Source organism: Nuphar pumila, chromosome 13, assembly GCF_984573655.1.
Source record: "Nuphar pumila chromosome 13, dmNupPumi1.hap1.1, whole genome shotgun sequence".
NCBI lineage: Eukaryota > Viridiplantae > Streptophyta > Magnoliopsida > Nymphaeales > Nymphaeaceae > Nuphar > Nuphar pumila.
In genome coordinates this window covers 56,849,739-56,871,099 of record NC_143261.1, presented here as the reverse complement: position 1 = coordinate 56,871,099, position 21,361 = coordinate 56,849,739, and positions in this window count along the sequence as shown.

Sequence of the window (21,361 nt, the reverse complement as noted above, 5' to 3'; positions counted from 1 at the left end):
ATACATATGCATATCTTTTGCTTCTCAATAGATTCTAGCATGTTCAACAACAGTTACCTTGCTAAGCCTTTGTAGCAAAACCGGAAATGCAACTAAAAATATAACTGAATCACTGAGCCGAGAAAGGACGAAGACAATTATCTGTGTATCTGTAGCCTGAGTCAGAAGATACAATGTACTTTTGATGTAAGACTTAACCTGTAAAGCCCGTGAAAAAAAAAAAAATCACGTCCGACTCGTGTCAGACACGTGCCCGACACGTGTCGGACACGAATTAGGGTCTGACCCCTGTGTCGGGGCCGGATCCGGGCCGGACCCGAGATCAACCCGGACCCGGGTTCTCGAACTCACGAGAACCTGCATCTTTTTAAAAGACGCAGGTGTCTCGGGCGAGGGGTAAAACCCTCGCCCCTTCTCTCTCTCCTTTGCTCCGATCTCCCGCCCCTCACGCTGCCGCCGACGATCAGAGACGCCGGCGAGCGTTCCCGTCAGGCCGCCTCCCCGACGATCAACGATCCCTGGGCGTCGACGACTCCCGATTCTTGACGCCGGCGCCTGCGACCTTGGTTTCCTCGGTGGCCACCCGTGACCCAGTCGACTGCGCGAGAGACCCCACCGTCGGAGCTTTTCGCCGCTTGCGTCCCCAGCGACCTCGAGCACCGATGAATCGCCGGCGACCTTCGAGCCTTGCCGACCACCCCTCTTCCCCTTGTTGTCTCCCCTTCAGCCGCCGACCTTCGATAGCCGGCATCCTCGCCGCCGCCGACCGACGATCCTCCCTGCGGCCACCTCTTCGCCTCCCCTCGGAGTTTCGTGCGACCCAGTGGCCTCCGAGCACCGACGACTCGCTGTCAGCCACGGCCGCCGTCCTTGGTGCTGCAGCCGCCGGCGATCGTCGCCTCCCCCTTGTTCTGCTCCCGTGAGGCCCCTTTCCCCCTTCAGTCGCCAATGTTTCGGCAGCTGGCAGCACCGGCCGCCCCTTCGCTGTCTCCCCTTTCTGTCGCCGGTGACTCGCAGCCAGCGCTCCCGGCGACCAGCAACTTCTCCTGTTGCCGTGGTCGTTCGAGGTATAACCCCTCTCCCTTCTTCTTTTGTTTTGGGTGGATCGACAGGGGGGCTGAGCCCCCTGTCGTCACCTCTTGTTGGCAGGGGGCTAAACCCCCCTGCCTCCCTTTGTTTTTGGTCGACAGGGGGCTGAGCCCCCTGTCGTTGGCCCTTCTTGGCAGGGGGCTCCCCCCCCTGTGACTCCTTCCTGTTTGTTGTGGGTCGACAGGGGGGCTGAGCCCCCTGTCGCTTGTCTTGGTAGGGGGTTACCCCCCCCCCCTGCCTCTTTGCTGGTGGGTCGGCAGGGACCGAGTCATTGCCACCACCTTGGGCTTTCGGGGTGTGTCAGCAGGGACCGATCGAGCCCTGTCACCCCCCGTCTCTTCTCACTTGTTTGGGTTGGCAGGGGGCTCCGCTTCCCCCTGCCATTTGTTTTGTTGACAGGGGGTTCCTCTCCCCCTGTCCCTTTTTGGTGTTTACCTACAGGGGCCAAGGCTCCCCCCCCTGCATTTGTTTTCGGGCAGGGGGCGAGCCCCCCTGCTCCCTTGTTGGGTCTCGGTAGGGGGAGGGCCCCCCCTGCCTTTGTGTTGCTTGCCGGTAGGGGGTTAGCCCCCGTGCCTTCAGTTATTTTCCTCTGCAAGGGGCGGAGCCCCACTGCACTCTTTGTTGTTCCTTGGCAGGGGGTTCTATCCCCCTGCCTCTTGCTTTGTGTCGTTAGAGGGCGAGGCCCCCCTGCCTCTTGCTTTGTGTCGGCAGAGGGCGAGGCCCCCCTGTCTCCTGCGTTGTGCCAGCAGGGGGCGAAGCCCCCTGCTTTCCTGTTTTCGAGTAGGGGCTTGCCCCCTGCATCTCTGTGTTTTCTGGCAAGGGGCTTTGCCCCCTTGCCTTGTTCTTGCGGCCGGCAGGGGGCTGCGCCGCTGTCTCGTGTTCTGACAGGGGGTGTTTTCCCCCTGCCTTGTTGTAGCAGGTGTGGCACGGAGCCCCTGCTCCCTCCCCTGCCTTTCCTTGTGCTAGCAGACAGGGAGCTCCTGCTCCCTGCTTCTGCTATTGTTGCCAAGCAGGGCTGAGGCCCCTGTCTCTGGCACCCTTGTCTACAGGATGCAGAGCTCCTGCCTCTGCCTTCTGCAGGCAGGAGACCTTGTTGTGTTTACTTCTCTTTTCTTATATGGCATATACTAATGATCTAAGCTCTCCAGGTTGAACGGTGGATCCAGCTCACCCTCTGTGGCTCGAGCTCTTGCTTGCCTACGCTTCCTGCATACGAGGACCCTCAACCCCTTAAGGTAGGGGATTCTTGCGTGAAAGGACAATGAACTGATAAATGCTAAAATAAGAAAGATAACTAAAAGAGGACGATATATGTATACGTATAATATATATACGTATGTCTTTACCTTCAAGGATGCGGTTTCGCGATCCTTGTCCTTTTTACTTTCCTGCACTTTCCTTTCTGTCACCGCCGCGCTATATGTGCCTAGGCTTTTCATTCCTGTCTTTACATTCCATGTCTTTTAACTCAAGGACACGGTTTCGCGATCCTTGTCCTCCCTACTTTCTTGCATTTTACTTTCCTGCTGCCCCGCGCTTTGCGCCTTGGCATTTACTTGCTTATGTTTGCCTTGTTCTCCAGGATGCCTGGTCCTCCTTTACGTTCTTGCACCTTACTTCCTGTATTTACTTGTTGCTTCGAGCTTTATGCTCCATGGCTTTGCTTCTGCTATACTCTTCGTATTTTACTTTCTTGTGCTGACGTGCTTGCTCTTGCACTTACCTTTTGTATGTATTCGTCTTTACCTTGTTGCTGCGTTTCGTGCATATGCCTTGTTCGTGCATGTATCCTATCTCTGTCGCATGCTCCTTTTCTCTGCTTGCGCTTATTGATCTATCGAGGTGCAACCCCATGCCTCATGAGTCATCCTTTACACTCACGTGGTCAGTATAGGATCTCCTACCTCACGAGTCGCTTGCGTAGTTGCCTGCTTGTGCGTTACGATGATCGAGGTATAATCTCATACCTCGTGTGGAGCTTTAGCGTTCTACCCTCGCGGTGCGGCTTCGCCCACCGAGTCTTGTCCCTTGTTTTGCCTTTGTATTAGTGTGTGCATGAGTTTGCCTCTTGTCAGCTTGCACTCTCTAAGTGCAGCTTCGAATGTATAGTGTATATCGTTTCACTTGGCTTACAAGCCACGACACACACTTATGCACTTCAGTTCTCAAAAGACATCGTCTTAGGTGCAAACCTATTTTCAAGATATATAGCTGGTAAAACAGAGGTAGCGGTCGGACCTCCCAAATTGACGTATTTGGGATAGATGTGTTAGAACCTTAGTTTGCCTATTCGATATGACTCAGATAACCTTGTTTGGGATCCTGTGCACGAGTAGAGCAGGGATCCTAGCGATGTACTTGCGCCATGCGTTACCTCACCTCTGATGCGAGACCTAGTTTCTAGGCTTTCTGGTTCAACCATGATTGTGGCACCTTCATTCGTGAAGGTATTGTTGGATCTCTTACGAGGGATCCATGTTCCTCCTCTAGTAGTTGTACCCTTAGTCACGTACGATATGTTTGGACTACGAGAGCAGATCGAGAGGTCTATAGTAACCTCTAAGCGTGTATTGACACATTAAGCTAATCCTGTTATGTTGCTTTCGCCTAATAGACAGATTGCTCGCAATTGTCTAAAGGACCCGAGCACGATCAGTTGGAACTGGAATGAGTTCACTGCGGGCTTCTATAAAGTAGAAGCATTGGGGTTTTCCTGCGAGAGATCCATACCCCTCTTATCGTGGTTGTACTTTTAAATAGGTACATTGCGTACTACGATGAGTAGGATAAGAGGTTTATGTCTGCCTCGAATATGCAATGGCATGTGTTTGAGATCACAAGAGTGATGTTTCTACCCTCACTAGGGATTGACCTCTTTCAACGTGATTATACATTGAATAGGTACGATGCATACTGTGGTGAGTAGGATGTGAATTGTGTGCTTGCCTCGAATGCGCAATGGCGTGTATAACTCACTTAAATAATAATCATGCGCCTTCACAGGCAAGATGCTCGATTGGGTTGAAAGACCAGAGCATGAGAATGGGACGGCGGTTAAGAAACCCTTCGTCGTGCTCATTCGGAACGGTTCATCAAGAGAGAGGATGGATGGTTCAAAACTCTGATGGACAGTCATATATGGTAATCTCGGGCAAAGATCCGACCTTCCCCAGTCATCGGAGGTTAGGGGAAATCCTTTGGGCCACTTCTGCAGAAGTACGAATGCGCAGGAGTAAGAAACTCAGAGTTTTAGTCAAAACAGGACTCTGTTCAGAGAGTCCTAGTTGGATCAGGACTCTGATCCTGATTTCAATTTTGAGAAAATCTTTCAAAAATCTTTCCATTTATCAAATTTGTTACACTTTTATCAAAGAATTTCAAAATTCTGAGATTTTATCTCAGAGTCCTGATCAAATCAGGACTCTACCCCAGTGTCCTGATCGAAGTAGGATTCTGTCCAAAATTGATTTTCTCACTTCATTTTCACTGGTTTTTAAAGGCTTTGCCCAAATTTCATCATCTGCTTATCAGAAAGCCAAAATTCTTAGAGTTCTGATCGAATCAGGACTCTTTCTCAGGGTCCTAATTAGATCAGGACTTTGAACCAAAACTTTAATTTCATCCTGTTTTCACTTGTTTTTCAAAATCCTCTCATTTGATTTCTCAGAAAATCAAAAAATTGGAGAGTCCTAGTTCAATTAGGACTCTGTCCCCAGAGTCTCAGTTGAATCAGAACTCTGTTTTATTTCAATATTTGTTATTGTTTTCACTGTTTTGACAAGTTCTTTCATTTGTTTTTTTAGAAAAAAAACCAAAAAATCTAGAGTTTCAGTTCGATCAGGACTCTGTCCCAGAGTTCTAATCCTGTCAAGAGTCTGTTTTTACTTCCATTTTTATTTATTTCCATTTGTTTTAAAAAATTAGGTCATTTTGTAGAGTCCAGTTGATCCAGGACTCTATTTCAGAGTTCTGATCGAGTTAGGAGTCTAACCCTGACTGTATTTTCTGACTTGTTTCACCATTTTCGATTAAATCTTTTCAAAAACTCCTTCATTTGGCTTTTAAAAAACCAAAATCACAGAGTCTTAAAAATCCAGGACTCTAGACCAGAGTTCCAGTTCGCTTAGAACTCTATTTTCAAAAATCTTGAATTTCAATTATTGATTTTAACCCGTTTTCAAAGCCATTTTTAGTATTTATTTCAAGTTTTTCAAAACTTCGATGTGGGGCCCACCCCATTGGCGCCGTATCTAGAGGAGTTCTGACTCAGTCAAGACTCTGTACCATTTCAAAACTTTCAATCTCAAAGTCTACTTTTGAATCTCTTTTGAAAAACCTCTCATTTTCAAGTTTTAAAATCGTTTTTGAAAATTCAAGTGGGGCCCACTCGGAGTGGCACCACATTTGAAGAAGTCAAGGTTAGACTAGGGTTTGTCATTGTCCTAGTTAGGTTAGGGGTTTAGAGGAGTCAAAATCAATTTTAAAAATCCATTTTATTTAAGTTTTAAACCATTGGTTTTTAAAGGTTTTAAATTCAAGTTTTAAAAACCAAATGTGGGTCCATACTAGGTGGTGCCACATTTGGACTTTTTAAGGTTTAATTAGAGTTCATTTAGGGTTAGAAAACCACAAAAAAATTGTTGCCTTTAGTGGATTTATTAGAAAGAGTCCTAAAAAAATGAAAAACCTCTTAATTAACCCTAATTAAGTGACTTTTTGAAAAACTATAAAAAGGGACCTAAGGGGGGCCAAAAGGGGGACTATTTTCTCTCAAATTTTCGTGGCCTCTCTCTCCTCTCCAGCCCTTCCTCCATTGCTGCAACTCCAAGGTATGAACTTCTTCACTTTTATTTATTTTATTTAATGTTTTTAATGCTTTAAACCTAGATTTAGCCTTGGATGCTCCTCCTTATGAAGAATCAACCATGGTTTCATCTCAAGAACCATCAAGAACTGTCCAAGAAGATGATCTAACCCTGTTTTATGTGATTTACAGGGATTTTAATCCATTAAAAGTGATTTAATCATGATTCTTTACATTATTAACCAATAAAATATAAGATTTACCCTTTTAATGGGTTAAATCTATGTTTTAAAGGTGATATCAAATTCCAGCCATTGATTCCCTGTTTTTATTTTATTTTTATGGTTTATTCATGTTTTTTTTACATTCTATAGCATAAAAATAATTTTTATTTACTGTTTTATGGTTTATTTTATTGATTTACATTAGTTAATGCATGGTTTTCCAAGTTTCTTAAATTTCTGTGTATTTTAGGTTTAGAACAGTAAAGATAATGTTATTTCGGATTGAAGTTATCATTGTTTATTTCTGATTTTTGTATATGTGGTGCATACATGAGTTATTGAGTTACTGTAAAAAAATCAGAGGTTTTGGATCTCGGGAACCCTGTCAAAAAAATCAGACACCAAATCAGGTTTTTAAAGCTTTAAAATCATGGTTAAAATCAAGAAGGTAACTTGCTGTGATGATATTTCTCTCATCTTATATTCGATTTTAGATATGTAAGGTGCTATGGATTCACATTGAGTAGATATGTCTGCTGTGAAATTTTCGGATTTTTTGATCACTGTTTAGTATTTTTCCCTTTTCAGAGAACCTGTTTTTAAATTTAAAACTCGTTAGGGTTTACCAAAACCCTAATCAGATTTGTGTTAGTCATAAATCCCAAACCACAGATCCGATTCATGATCTGTAAAAAGTGAGTATTATTATTTTTCGGTCTACTATTCACCACTAAAATTTCAGAGATTTTTGTATAGGATTGTTATTTATGTCTGTATTTTCAATCTGAAGTAGCCGTTTTAATCCCTGTTAAAAGTGATATATTTTAACTCAGATTGCCAGAAGGGTTTCTCCCTAACCAGAGATGATTTTTCTGATCTGTAAATTGGGAAATCTTTGTTTTTTTCCTTAATTAGTCTCTGTAAAATTTCATAAATTTTCATGGAGATTTGACCCCTGGTTCAGGTCTTGGACTGAGACTGGTTGGTGAATTAGGTCAAAAATAGCATATTTTTAGGGTTTAATGCAATTTTAGGATTAATTTAATGTCAAAAAATTATTTTTATAATTCCAATTCGACATTAGGGTTATAACAAGTGCAGGTACCAATTTTTATAGATTTTAGAATCCATTTGATGGCTGAATTAAGCAAATTGCAAAACCGGGTTCCTGAAAGATCCAAAAACACTGCTAAAATCACAAAATTTGTGATATTCTTGGATTTTCGTGCATAAGCATATATTTTTAGGGTTTAATCATGTTCATAATCATATTAGGATGCTTTAGGTTTAATTTGATGCTCATTTGATTTCATTTAGTGCATAAAACCTAAGTTTTTACTAAAATCTATTTCAGAAAACCTTGATTTCAAGGCCATAGTCTTGCTATCGGGGGAAATATGGTCATTTGACCTCAATTTCGAAATCCTTAACCCTAATTTCCATATTTTTAATCATGTCACATCATATTTAGCTTAGCTTATTCCATTCAAATTTCAAAACTTGCATTTTTACCAAATATCTTTCTAAAAACCCTAATTTCAAGGCCATAGTCTTGTTATTAGGGGTATTTTGGTCATTTGGACCCCAATTTCGAAATTTCATATCTTATCTTCCTTATTTATTCCATTTTATTTCATACTTTATCAATTTTGATTTAAGGGAATCATGGCAAAAAGGCTTATATCTAGCAAAATCCAACAATTTCCTGATATTGTTGGATAAATCTAGAAAAGCCAACATATATTCATTAACAAGTTTTCTAGTTTTGCAGGTACATTGAAGACTTTATTTTTCATGTATTTAAATTTCAATAGTGATGTAAATTAAATGTAAACTTTGGAATAAGAATTTAAATTCTTGCTTAGCTTAGGCAACATTGCATATAGTTTATTTTTTTAAATAATGTTAATGTGTGATGGATGATGATTCATGCATATTCAAACTCACTATGGTCTACACGAATGGCACATACACTAGCTTTTATGAAGTTTATAAACTTGGTGGAATTTGTATTTATGGCCATAGTCAGAATATGAAGGATATCTAGATTTATGATCTTCACATTAGCCACACTCTTAGGCTAATTTCAAAAATGCACTGCATTTCTCAAAAATACAAAAAGTATTTCTCAATTCCTCAAATCCATATTCATTCATTTCATGCATTTGCCAATTCAGGACATCTCCAAAATGAAGGATGATGTAATTCCCGAAAAATCCAAGAGAGCTCCAATCTGCTAAAAAGAGAGTGCAGAAAGATCATCATGAGAAAAGAATCCCAGGATATCAGACTGCCAAATCTATCAAGAATTTTCTTTAATTTTGTGAAATTCTTTTATCAATATTCTTTCACCAATAGCTCTCGCAATATCAAGAATATTTTCTTTCCCGTCCATATCAAGGAAATTGATAGCTTCCTTGAAAGAAAGCCAATCGCAAGCAATTTGAATTCGAATCTTGATTCTACGGAGTTAAGCCCAGTCGGAGTTAATACTTCAGGTAGAAAAGAGGAAATACTTTCAAAAAAATATGCATCATTTTCAATTATTTTGAATCAACAATAATTTTCAACATTTTGACAATATTTTCTAGCTATCCTGACGTGAAGCGAGAGCTTGAGGTTCATCTTTGGCGCATCCTGACATCAGTTGTTATCCCTTTTAGGACTTGATAACGGGAGTTTTTAAGATTCCTTCCCTTCTTTGGTATAATCTGAGCGCACGAGCTCTCAGATTCGCACACTTCCCTATGTCCCCACTGTCCCACCATAGACAGTCCAATTTCGGCTTGAGGTTAAGCCACCAATTTCAGCAAAAGGCAATTTCAAAAGCTATTTAGTCTCAGCAATGAGACACCCAAAATCAAACCCTTTTCAAGCTTTAGGGACCCCAATTTCCTTCCTTTTGCAAAACCCCTATCGGATTCATTATGCGGAAATCCGAAGGTCCCATCACGGTCGTCAAACCTGTTATCATCGCAAAATTTTTACTTTTTGCGATTCAAACTGACCTTTGAAAAGTTTTTGAAAATAACTCGCCTCCGTTTTTAAAATGCGGGATTATTTCGAAGAATGAGACTCGCCTGTCGGTACGAGATTCAACCGTTCCTGGCGCCTTTACCAGGGGTAATTGAATCAAGGATCAATCAAATGCTTTGCTTTGTTCAACTTGTCTAAACCATATTCTAATTCCTAAATGCACAAAGAATCAGGCATGTGCTATGAATTTCTGAAAATGCACATTTGAAAACATGATGTTTGCTTTGAATATTGGAATACTTGGAATATAAACTCTTTGAAAATCGTGAATCAAGGTTGAGATATTGTATCTGAGAAAGTGAAAATCGATTTCTGAAGAAATATAAGAATTTTGTGAAAATCGATTATGAGAAATGTGAAATAACTTTGAAAAACTCGATTTCTTTGAATTCAAACTTTGAAATTGAAAATCTAACTTAGAAAATCGAATTTGGAACTTGGGAAATACTTGAAATATCATTGGCAAATCCATATTTTGAGAAAATCGATTTTTGAATAAGACTTAGGAAATTTTTGAGAAAATGATTCCTTTGACTTGGAATTTGAATTGGAATTGGAATTGGAAAATTCATGAAATGAATGAATATAGGTTTGAGGAATTGAGAAATACTTTTTGTATTTTTGAGAAATTGCAGTGCATTTTGAAGTTAGCCTAAGAGTGTAGGCTGAATGTGGCTAATGTGAAGATCATAAATCTAGATATCCTTCATATTCTGACTATGGCCATAAATACGAATTCCACCAAGTTTATAAACTTCATAAAAGCTAGTGTATGTGCCATTCGTGTAGACCATAGTGAGTTTGAATATGCATGAATCATCATCCATCACACATTAACATTATTAAAAATAAATAAACTATATGCAATGCTGCCTAAGCTAAGCAGGAAATGTAAATTCTTATTCCAAAGTTTAATTTAGTTTACATCACTATTGAAATTTAAATACATGAAAAATAAAGTCTTCAATGTACCTGCAAAACTAGAAAACTTTGTTAGTGATGATATGTTGGCTTTTCTAGATTTATCCAGTAATATCTAGAAATTACTGGATTTTACTAGATATAAGCCTTTTTGCCATGATTCCCTTAAATCAAAATGATGAAATGTGAAATAAAATTGAATAAATAAGAAAGATAAGATATGAAATTTCGAAATTGGGGTCAAAATGACCAATATACCCCTAATAACAAGACTATGGCCTTGAAATCAGGGTTTTCAGAAAGATATTTGGTAAAATGCAAGTTTTGAAATTCAAATGCAAATAAACTAGGCTAAAATATGATATGACATACTTAAACACATGAAAACTAAGGTTAGGGATTTCGAAATTTAGGTCAAATGACCAAATTACCCCTGATAGCAAGACTATGGCCTTGAAATCAGGGTTTTCTAAAATAAATTTTGGTAAAAACTTAGGTTTTATGCACTAAATGGAATCAAATGAGCATCAAATTAAACCTAAAGCATCCTAATATGATTATGAATATGATTAAACCCTAAAAATATATGCTTATGCACGAAAATCCAAGAATATCACAAATTATGTGATTTTTGCAGTGTTTTTGGATCTTTCAGGGACCCTGTTTTGCAACTTGCTTAATTCAGCCATCAATCGAATTCTAAAATTCATCAAATTTGGTACCTGCACTTGTTATAACCCTAATATCAAATTAGAATTATAAAAATATTTTTTTGGCATTAAATTAATCCGAAAATAACATCAAACCCTAAAAATATGTTGTTTTTGACCTAGTTCACCAACCAGTCTCAGTCCAAGACCCGAACCATGGGTCAAACCTCCATGAAAATCTATGAAATTTTACAGAAAACAAATAGACAAGAAAACAGAAATTTTCCATTTTACATATCTGAAAAAGCCTTTAAAACCAGGGAGATATCCATCTGACAATCCGGACTTGAATATATTGATTTTAACCTTTGTCCAAACTGATACTTTCAATTGAAAATTCTGGGATAAATAGTAATACTCATTAAAAATATCTAATATTTTAACATTGAATAGTTTACAGAAAAATAACAATACTCACTTTTTACAGATCATGAATCGGATCTGTAGTTTGGGATTTATAAACAACACAAGTCTGATTAGGGTTTTGGTAAACCCTAACGAGTTTTAAATTGAAAATCAGAGTTTCTGACAGAGTAAAAATACTAAACAGTAATCAAAAATTCTGAAACTTTCACAGTAGCTAGATCTAATCAATATGAATCCATGGAACTTTACAGATCTAAAATCGAATATAAGATGAGAAAAATATCATCACAGCAAGTTACCCTCTTGATTTTAACTTCGATTTTAAAGATTTAAAAACCCGATTTGATGTCTGATTTTTCTGACAGGGTTCCCGAAGTCCAAAAACTTTGATTTTTTTACAGTAGATCAATCACATATGCATGCATCACATATAAAAAAATCAGAAATAAACAACGAATATTTCAATCCGAAACAACATGCTTTTTACTGTTCTAAACTAAAAAACACACAGAAATCTAAGAAACTTAAGAAATCATGCATTAACTAATGAAAAACAATAAAATAAACCATAAAACAGTAAATAAAAATTATTTATATGCTGGAAAACGTGTAATAAATATGGATAAACAAATAAATAAATAAAATACAGGGAATCAATGGCTGGAATTTGCTTTCACCTTTGAAATAATGGATTTAACCCATTTAACGGGTAAATCTCACGTTTTGTCGGTTAAGAATATGAAAAACGTACCTCTCATCGATTCTAATGGATTAGAATCCTTGAAATCACCCTCAAACTGAGTTAGATCATCTTCTTGGGTCAATTTTGGGGTTCTTGGATGAAATCCATGGTTAAATCCATGAACACAAGAGTTTCCATGGTGAAATCTATTGAAAAATCATAAAAACTAATAAAATAATAATAAAATAATATTAAATAAACTCACCTTGGGGCTGCTGCTGCAATGGAGGAAGGTGGAGGTGCTGGAGAGGAGAGAGAGGCCACGAAAATTTCAGAGAAAAGGAGCCTCTTTTGACCTCTTGAAGTCCCCTATTTATAGGTTTTCAAAACCTCCTTAATTAGGGTTAATTAAGGAGTTTTATTTTTTTAGAACTCTTTCTAATAAATCCAATAAAGGGGACAATGATTTTTTGGAGAATTATAGCCTAGGTGGGACTCTAATTAATCCCTAATTAAACCCTAGAAAGTCCAAATGTGATGCCACTTGGCATCTTCCACATTTGGTTTTTTAAGAACCTTTAAAAACACTAGTTTTAAAAACTAAACTTCAAAATGGGTTTTCAAAATGATATTAACTCTTATAAACCCCTAACACTAACCAAGACACTGACTAACCCTAGTCTAGCCCTGACTTACTCGAATATGGCGCCACCCCGAGTGGGCCCTACTTGAGTTTTTCAAAAAGCGATTTTAGAACTTGAAATTGAAGGAGTTTTCAAAAGACTTTCAAAAGTAAACTTAAAATTAGAATTTTTGAAATGGCATAGAGTTCCAACTGGGTCAGAACTCCTCTGGATACGGTGCCAACGGGGTGGGCCCCACGTCGAAGTTTTGAAAAACTTGAAATAAATACTAAAAATGGCTTTAAAAAAGGGTTAAAATCAACAGTTGAAATTCAAACTTTTAAAAATAGAGTTTTAAGCAAACTGGAACTCTGGGCTAGAGTCCTGGATTTATAGGACTCTGAGATTTTGTTTTTTAAAAGCCAAATGAAGGAGTTTTTGAAAAGATTTAATCGAAAATGATAAAATAAGTCAGGAAACACAGTCAGGGTTAGACTCCTAACTCGACCGAACTCTAAAATAGAGTCCTGAACTAACTGGACTCTGTAAAATGACCTAAATTTTGAAAATAAATAAAAATAAATGAAAATTGAATAAAAATAGACTTCAAAACAGACTCCTGACTGGACTAGGACTCCGGGACAGAGTTCTGATCGGACTGAAACTCTAGATTTTTTTGGTATTTTTCTGAAAAACAAATGAAAGAACTTGTGAAAGCAGTAAAAACAATAATAAATGTTGAAATAGAACAGAGTTTTGATTCAACTGAGACTTTGGGGACAGAGTCTTAATTGAACTAGGACTCTTAGATTTTTGGATTTTCTGACAAAACAAATAAGAGAATTTTGAAAAATAGTTAAAAACAAGATGAAATCAAAGTTTTGGTTCAGAGTTCTGATCTAATTAGGACTCTGAGAAAGAGTCCTGATCCGATCAGAACTCTAAGAATTTTGGTTTTTTCTGATAAGCAAATGATGAAATTTAAGCAAAGCTTTTTGAAAACTAGTGAAAATGAAGCGAGAAAATCAATTTTGGATAGAGTCCTGCTTCGATCAGGACTCTGGGGTAGAATCCTGATTGGATCAGAACTCTGGGATAAAACCTCAGAATTTTGAAATTCTTTGATAAAAGTGTAACAAATTTGATAAATGAAAAGATTTTTGAAAGATTCTCTCAAAATTGAAATCAGGATCAGAGTCCTGATCCAACTAGGACTCTCTGAACAGAGTCCTGCTTTGACTAAAAGTCTGAGTTTCTGACTCATTTTGAAAGATTTTGAAAGATTTGATTGAAAATGGATAAAATAGTTGTAAAAGATTAGAGTCCCAATCCAATTGAAACTCTGAAAAAGAGTCCTGATCCGACTGGACTCTTGAAGAAGAGTCCTGATCCAACTAGGACTCTAACATTTTGGCCAAAACAGAAGATTTTGAAAGGTTTTCTTCAAAGACATATAAAAAGGTAGTAAAAAGTAGAGTTTTGATCCGACTAGGAATCTGGAAAAAGAGTCCTGATCCAACTAGGACTCTAAAATTTTTGAAGATTTTTGACAAGTAAAGGAATCCAGAAGCGACACCACCTAAATGGGCCTCATCTGAGAATTGAAATCAATTGAAATTGAGTTTGAAATAAATCCAGATTGTTTTCTGAGAAAATACTTCAAAATATAAGGTCCTGGGGTTGGCAAATGACACAATGTTGATTAAAAACCCAGGTTTTAAAATTGATTTTTGAAAGAAAAGTTTTAAAACTCAAATCTGGATTGAATATTTTGAAAAAAGGAGTGTTGGATCTCGAAGATGAGATGTAATGACATGCAATGCAGTGAAATGACATGTCAAACGGATGTAATGATATGAAATGGACAAACACTAGATGAGGGTGAAAATTTTGGGTGTTTACAGCATCCTTTGGGCCTTTGTTTGCCTTTGGGGATTTACTCTCTTGGTCACAGACCGTCCTCTTAGGAAGCGGACTCAGTCAGTCATTCGGGGTATAATAAAATACATAGCATAATGGACCCCCGAATCGATCTCGGCTGTTTCTACGTTTTGCCTTGTGCGTACCCACAACGGCCTGCTCAGTAATGAGACAAGATATAACTTATACACATGATCGTGAGATACACATGTTGTGACGTGCTTTGCTTGCTTGCTTGTTAGCTCGGTAGTTCAGTATGCTATTCGTTGAGCTAGGTACGCCCGTCGAGGCGTTACCCTTGTTGGTTAAACTGCTTACGCAGTTCCTTGCTTGGTAATGACTAGCTTCTCATACTAGTTGATTGCTTATCTGGTATTGCTTAGGAATTACTTGTGATGTAATAGCGTGTGCCTCACAATTAATGTAATCACTTGTCGATGGACTGAGCCATCCTATGATACTTGAATGTATTACGAGTGTTGTTATGAATACCTGTCTTATGAAATTGCTTTGCTTGGCTGGTGGATAGAGTTAGTTCCTCTTCATCCATTATATTTGTGAGATTGCTATAGTTGTCTGTTCAGCACTCTGATCCTTCCTGCTTTTTTTACGTAGCTGTCTGCTTTACTAGAGCTTTGCTTACTCCACAACACATTTGGTTAGATCTGCTAGTCTTGCTTGTTTATGCTTGAGCTAGCGTTTATCTTACTTATTGCAGCTTCTGCTCTTTCTTGTCCTTTGCACCCCTACTAGTCTGTTGTGTGACTGACCCATTTTCATGGGCAGGTGGTGAACAGGTTGAGACAGTTTGCGATGGCATGATGATGAGATGAATTCAAGGCAATGCCCTTTCCTGACGTTGCGCTCCTGGGGACTCTTTTGATAGATGGTACAAGGTTTCTTTGGAAGTATCTCTTTCGATTATAACTCTGCATTTCTAAAACTGTATTACCAAAATGTGGTTCTTCTTTAATTTCAATAAAATATCTATTTGAACTGCAAATCGGTTTGTAAGGGGGAAACTGCTTTTTGGTTGTAATGTGCCCAAGGTCTAGGGACTTGTTGTTTTGAACCTGATCTTCCGTTGAACTTATGTTTTAAACTCTGATAAATGATTGATTTCAAAGCTTTCAACCTTTTTTATAAAAGGTTTCAAGTCCACGATTTTGGGGCGTTACAACTTTTGGTATCAGAGCAACTGGGAAAGTGGTAATCCTTGATTATCCGCCATCTGCATCGCACTGTGAGTATCTACTTCTCTTAGATTGTTTTGTAGTTATTTTAAGAATGTGTTTTTGCTTAGATGTCGTTCAATAAACTGATCAAATCTATAAATGCATTAACCGGAGCAGTTGAGCAGCTCCAAGCGATGGTCCAGAACTTGGATCATAAGGTTGATAGGTTGGTTTGCACGAGCACCAATCTAGAGCGAGGTGTCAGCCCTCATGTTTTGTCCGGTCCTAGGTGCTTTTGGACCTCAATAGATGTTATTTTTGCGGAAAGGTGGGTCATTCTGCTGAAGAATGCCACTTTAAGCAACGTCGCGATAGAAAGTCTGCCGAAGATAGTGCTGACGACAAGTGTCGACTTGCTAAAAGACCGAAACTAAGCGAAGGAAATGAGCCTCACCGACCGTTACACCCAAAGTGTTTGAGATGCGATCGTGTTCACCGTGGACAGGCATGTCCCTGAGCCTCTAGTGGTTGCTTTTATTGTGGCAGGATGGGCCACTTTATCCGTGATTGTCGCATAAAGAAGGTCGATGACCTTCGGCGAGTGGGCAGTACGCCCCAACCTTCTCAGTAGTAGCAACAAAACACATAGAAAACATCGAATAGACACCTTTGATAGTCTTAGTTTAAGGCTTTTTTGTGTGTTTTGTTACGCATTTTCGTCAAGTCAAGGCTTATCAATGGATTTTCGTGTGACTTTGGTGTCCTTGTGATCTTAATGATTGTGATGCTTAGTAGGTGAATGACGTGTCACACCTACAACTGATTAGTTTTTAGGTGGTTGACTTATACGCCTACAAAATCATTAGTTTAGATCATTTAGGTGTATGACACCTCATGACTACAAACATTTAGTTTTTGATGATACATCACGCCTACATAACTGTGTTGCAGGGGTTTCCCATTTATGATGGGTTGTGTGATTTTTTTATTTTATTTTATCATCCTTGTATAGCATGATTGGCGAATATCATGAGTATTGGACTAGAGATGCCTTGCAGATATGTGCGTGTGTTTCACGTTGAAGTGGTCGAATGCGATGTGCTTCGGGGTAAGAATTGTGAATGCATATGATGGTGCAAAGATTTGAATTGTCTTATTTGCACATACAACTTGAATCCTGTGAATTTATTGGATTACGTAGGAGCTACGTAAGTTGAATTTTAGTTGATTCATAATACGTTATTTGCGTATCTCTGTGTATAGAATTTGTGCTTTGATTGCGCATGCTTTGAGGTCCTATTTGAGGATATAATGTTTCTTGTGGCATTGATGAATTGCGTAGTTTAAATCTTCTATGTGATATGATCGATATGCCACGTGATAAGAATTGTTGGAAGAATGTGTGATTTTGTGATTTGTTCTGCCATGAGAAGTGATACGATGCATATTGCTGGTATTTATGCTTATGCCCATCTTAGTGGCTTCTGACCCTGTGTGCGGTCAATTATTTTGATCGGTCGATTGTTTTGATACATGTATCACTGTGTATGGCACCTGTTGAGGATTTGATCTCCAATGAATTATCTGCGAGGGGGTGTATGACCAAGATCAGGTGACCCACTAGAGTGGTAGAATTCTGTGAGGACGTGCACTGTCCAAGACCGGGTAGCCGCAAAGACGGTGAACTGTGAGGAAGTGTATGGTCCAAGACCAAGTATACCATCTAGGGCGGTAATTCCTTGTGAGGTCGAACATCTTCTCAGATCAGGTGATTCGGCGTGGATCTTGTTGATTATTAGTGGCTATCGACCCAATGAGCGGTCATTTGTGCTGATCCGTGTATCGCAATGATTTTCTTTGTTTATGGCATTTGTTGAGGATTGGGTTCCCTAGGGTTTTCTGTGAGGGTTCGTATGACCAAGATCTGGTAACCCGGCTACAGTGGTAGAATCTCTGTGAGGATACACACTGTCCAGGAGCGGGTAGCCACGGAGACGGTGAACTGTGAGGAAGTGTACTGTCCAAGACCAGGTATACCATCTAGAGCGGTAATCCCTTGCGAGGTCGTACGTTTCCCAGGCGGAGAACTTGTGTGACTTTGATTTTCATGAAAGGCTATGGTGAGCTCTGTTGATCTTCTGATATTGATTAGTATAGCCGTTGTGAATCTATAGATTTGGCTTTCTGTGTTAGTATGATTATATGCCCAACTCAGATGTGAGAATTAGATTTGTATTGATTTTTAGGTCTAGATCTTGTTTTCGACCTTCTATTGGAAGGGTGAGCTTTTATGAGAAAGTATGTCGCCCTAGGTGAGTCTTGATAGGTGGCAGTGGGCCGCATTAGGCCTCGAGAGAGTATAGATTGTGTTTATTCATGATACAGAGTTTGTTAGAGTTTGCAAGTGTGACACACGACGTCTTGATGATGATTTAGAGACCCCGTTCAAGGAACATAAGCTAGAGCAATGTCTCGTTTTGTCTCTTCATCCCTTATCGCATCTAGTAGAAGTTAATGTTTAACCTTTCCTATTGGTCTTCTACTAGACTCCTTTTCTTTGATGACTCGTTGTGTCTCTTCATCCTTGAAGATAGCGAATAAGCATTCTTATAAGTCTTCTGCTAAACTCCCTTTCTATTTGTGGCTCTCTTGTGAACTCTTGCGAAGACAAGTTTATAATGATTTCACATATACGTTTGATCCAACCAAGATGGTTGACTTCGAACCTCTCTTTGGGACTCATTATGTGTTGTCCTGATCCCTTCAGAAGCTTATGTGTTTGGGGGTTCGTGTGCGCTCGTGCATCCTAATCTACCTAGTTTCCTTAGGCTGCGGTCTAGGCAGATCACCTTCCTATGAAATTTCGAGGGCGAAATTCTTTTAAGGGAGGTAGGATGTAAAGCCCGTGAAAAAAAAAAAAAAAACCACGTCCGACTCGTGTCAGACACGTGCCCGACACGTGTCGGACACGAGTCAGGGTCTGACCCCTGTGTCGGGGCCGGATCCGGACCGGACCCGAGATCAACCTGGACTCGGGTTCTTGAACTCTCGAGAACCTGCGTCTTTTTAAAAGACGCAGGCGTCTCGGGCGAGGGGTAAAACCCTCGCCCCTTCTCTCTCTCCTCTGCTCCGATCTCCCGCCCCTCACGCTGCAGCCGGCGATCAGAGACGCCGGCGAGCGTTCTCGTCAGGCCGCCTCCACGACGATCGACGATCCCTGGGCGTCGACGACTCCCGGTCCTCGACGCCGCCGCTTGCGACCTTGGTTTCCTCGGTGGCCACCCGTGACCCAGTCGACTGCACGAGAGCCCCCGCCGTCGGAGCTTTTCGCCGCTTGCGTCCCCAGCGACCTCGAGCACCGACTAATCGCCGGCGACCTTTGAGCCTTGCCGACCACCCCTCTTCCCCTTGCCGTCTCCCCTTCAGCCGCCGACCTTCGATAGCCGCATCCTCGCCGCCGACGACCGGTGATCCTCCCTGCGGCCACCTCTTTGCCTCCCCTCGGAGTTTCGGGCGACCCAGTGGCCTCCGAGCAGCGACGACTCACCGTCAGCCACGGCCGCCGTCCTTGGTGCTGCAGCCGCCGGCGATCATCGCCTCCCCCTTGTTCTGCTCCCGTGAGGCCCCTTTCCCCCTTCAGTCGCCAACGTTTCGGCAGCTGGCAGCGCCGGCCGCCCCTTCGTCGTCTCCCCTTTCTGTCGCCGACGACTCGCAGCCAGCGCTCCCGGCGACTAGCAACTTCTCCTGTTGCCGTGGTCGTTCGAGGTATAACCCCTTTCCCTTCTTCTTTTGTTTTGGGTGGATCGACAGGGGGCTAAACCCCCCTGCCTCCCTTTGTTTTTGGTCGACAGGGGGCTGAGCCCCCTGTCGTTGGCCCTTCTTGGCAGGGGGCTCCGCCCCCTGTGACTCCTTCTTGTTTGTTGTGGGTCGACAGGGGGGCTAAGCCCCCTGTCGCTTGTCTTGGCAGGGGGTTACCCCCCCCCCCTGCCTCTTTGCTGGTGGGTCGGCAGGGACCGAGTCCCTGCCACCACCTTGAACATTCGGGGTGTGTCGGCAAGGACCGATCGAGCCCTGTCACCCCCCGTCTCTTCTCGCTTGTTTGGGTTGGCAGGGGGCTCCGCTTCCCCCTGCCATTTGTTTTGTTGACAGGGGGTTCCTCTCCCCCTGTCCCTTTTTGGTGTTTACCTGCAGGGGGCAAGGCTCCCCCGCTGCATTTGTTTTCGGGCAGGGGGCGAGCCCCCCTGCTCCCTTGTTGGGTCTCGGTAGGGGGAGGGCCCCCCTTGCCTTTGTGTTGCTTGCCGACAGGGGGTTAGCCCCCCTGCCTTCAGTTATATTCCTCTGCAGGGGGCGGAGCCCCCCTGCACTCTTTGTTGTTCCTTGGCAGAGGGTTCTATCCCCCTGCCTCTTGCTTTGTGCCGGCAGGGGGCGAGGCCCCCCTGTCTCCTGCGTTGTGCCAGCAGGGGGCGAAGCCCCCCTGCTTTCCTGTTTTCGAGCAGGGGCTTGCCCCCTGCATCTCTGTGTTTTCTGGCAAGGGGCTTTGCCCCCTTGCCTTGTTCTTGCGGCCGACAGGAGGCTGCGCCCCTGTCTCGTGTTCTAACAGGGGGTGTTTTCCCCCTGCCTTTCCTTGTGCTAGCATACAGGGAGCTCCTGCTCCCTGCTTCTGCTATTGTTGCCAAGCAGGGCTGAGGCCCCTGCCTCTGGCACCCTTGTCTGCAGGATGCAGAGCACCTGCCTCTGCCTTCTGCAGGCAGGAGACCTTGTTGTGTTTACTTCTCTTTTCTTATATGGCATATACTAATGATCTAAGCTCTCCAGGTTGAACGGTGGATCTAGCTCGCCCTCTGTGGCTCGAGCTCTTGCTTGCCTACGCTGCATGCGTACGAGGACCCGCAACCCCTTAAGGTAGGAGATTCTTGCGTGAAAGGACAATGAACTGATAAATGCTAAAATAAGAAAGATAACTAAAAGAGGACGATATATGTATACGTATAATATATATACGTATGTCTTTACCTTCAAGGACGCGGTTTCACGATCCTTGTCCTTTTTACTTTCCTGCACTTTCCTTTCTGTTGCCGCCGCGCTATATGTGCCTAGGCTTTTCATTCCTGTCTTTACATTCCATGTCTTTTAACTCAAGGACGCGGTTTCGCGATCCTTGTCCTCCCTACTTTCTTGCACTTTACTTTCCTGCTGCCCCGCGCTTTGCGCCTTGGCATTTACTTGCTTATGTTTGCCTTGTTCTCCAGGATGCCTGGTCCTCCTTTACGTTCTTGCACCTTACTTCCTGTATTTACTTGTTGCCCCGCGCTTTATGCGCCATGGCTTTGCTTCTGCTTTACTCTTCGTATTTTACTTTCTTGTGCTGACGTGCTTGCTCTTGCACTTACCTTTTATATGTATTCGTCTTTACCTTGTTGTTGCGTTTCGTGCATATGCCTTGTTCGTGCATGTATCCTATCTCTGTCGCATGCTCCTTTTCTCTGCTTGCGCTTATTGATCTATCGAGGTGCAACCCCATGCCTCATGAGTCGTCCTTTACACTCTTGTGGTCAGTATAGGATCTCCTACCTCACGAGTCGCTTGCGTAGTTGCCTGCTTGTGCGTTACGATGATCGAGGTATGATCTCATACCTAGTGTGGAGCTTTAGCATTCTACCCTCGCAGTGCGGCTTCGCCCACCGAGTCTTGTCCCTCGTTTTGCCTTTGTATTAGTATGTGCATGAGTTTGCCTCTTGTCAGCTTGCACTCTCTGAGTGCAGCTTCGAATGTATAGTGTATATCGTTTCACTTGGCTTACAAGCCACGACA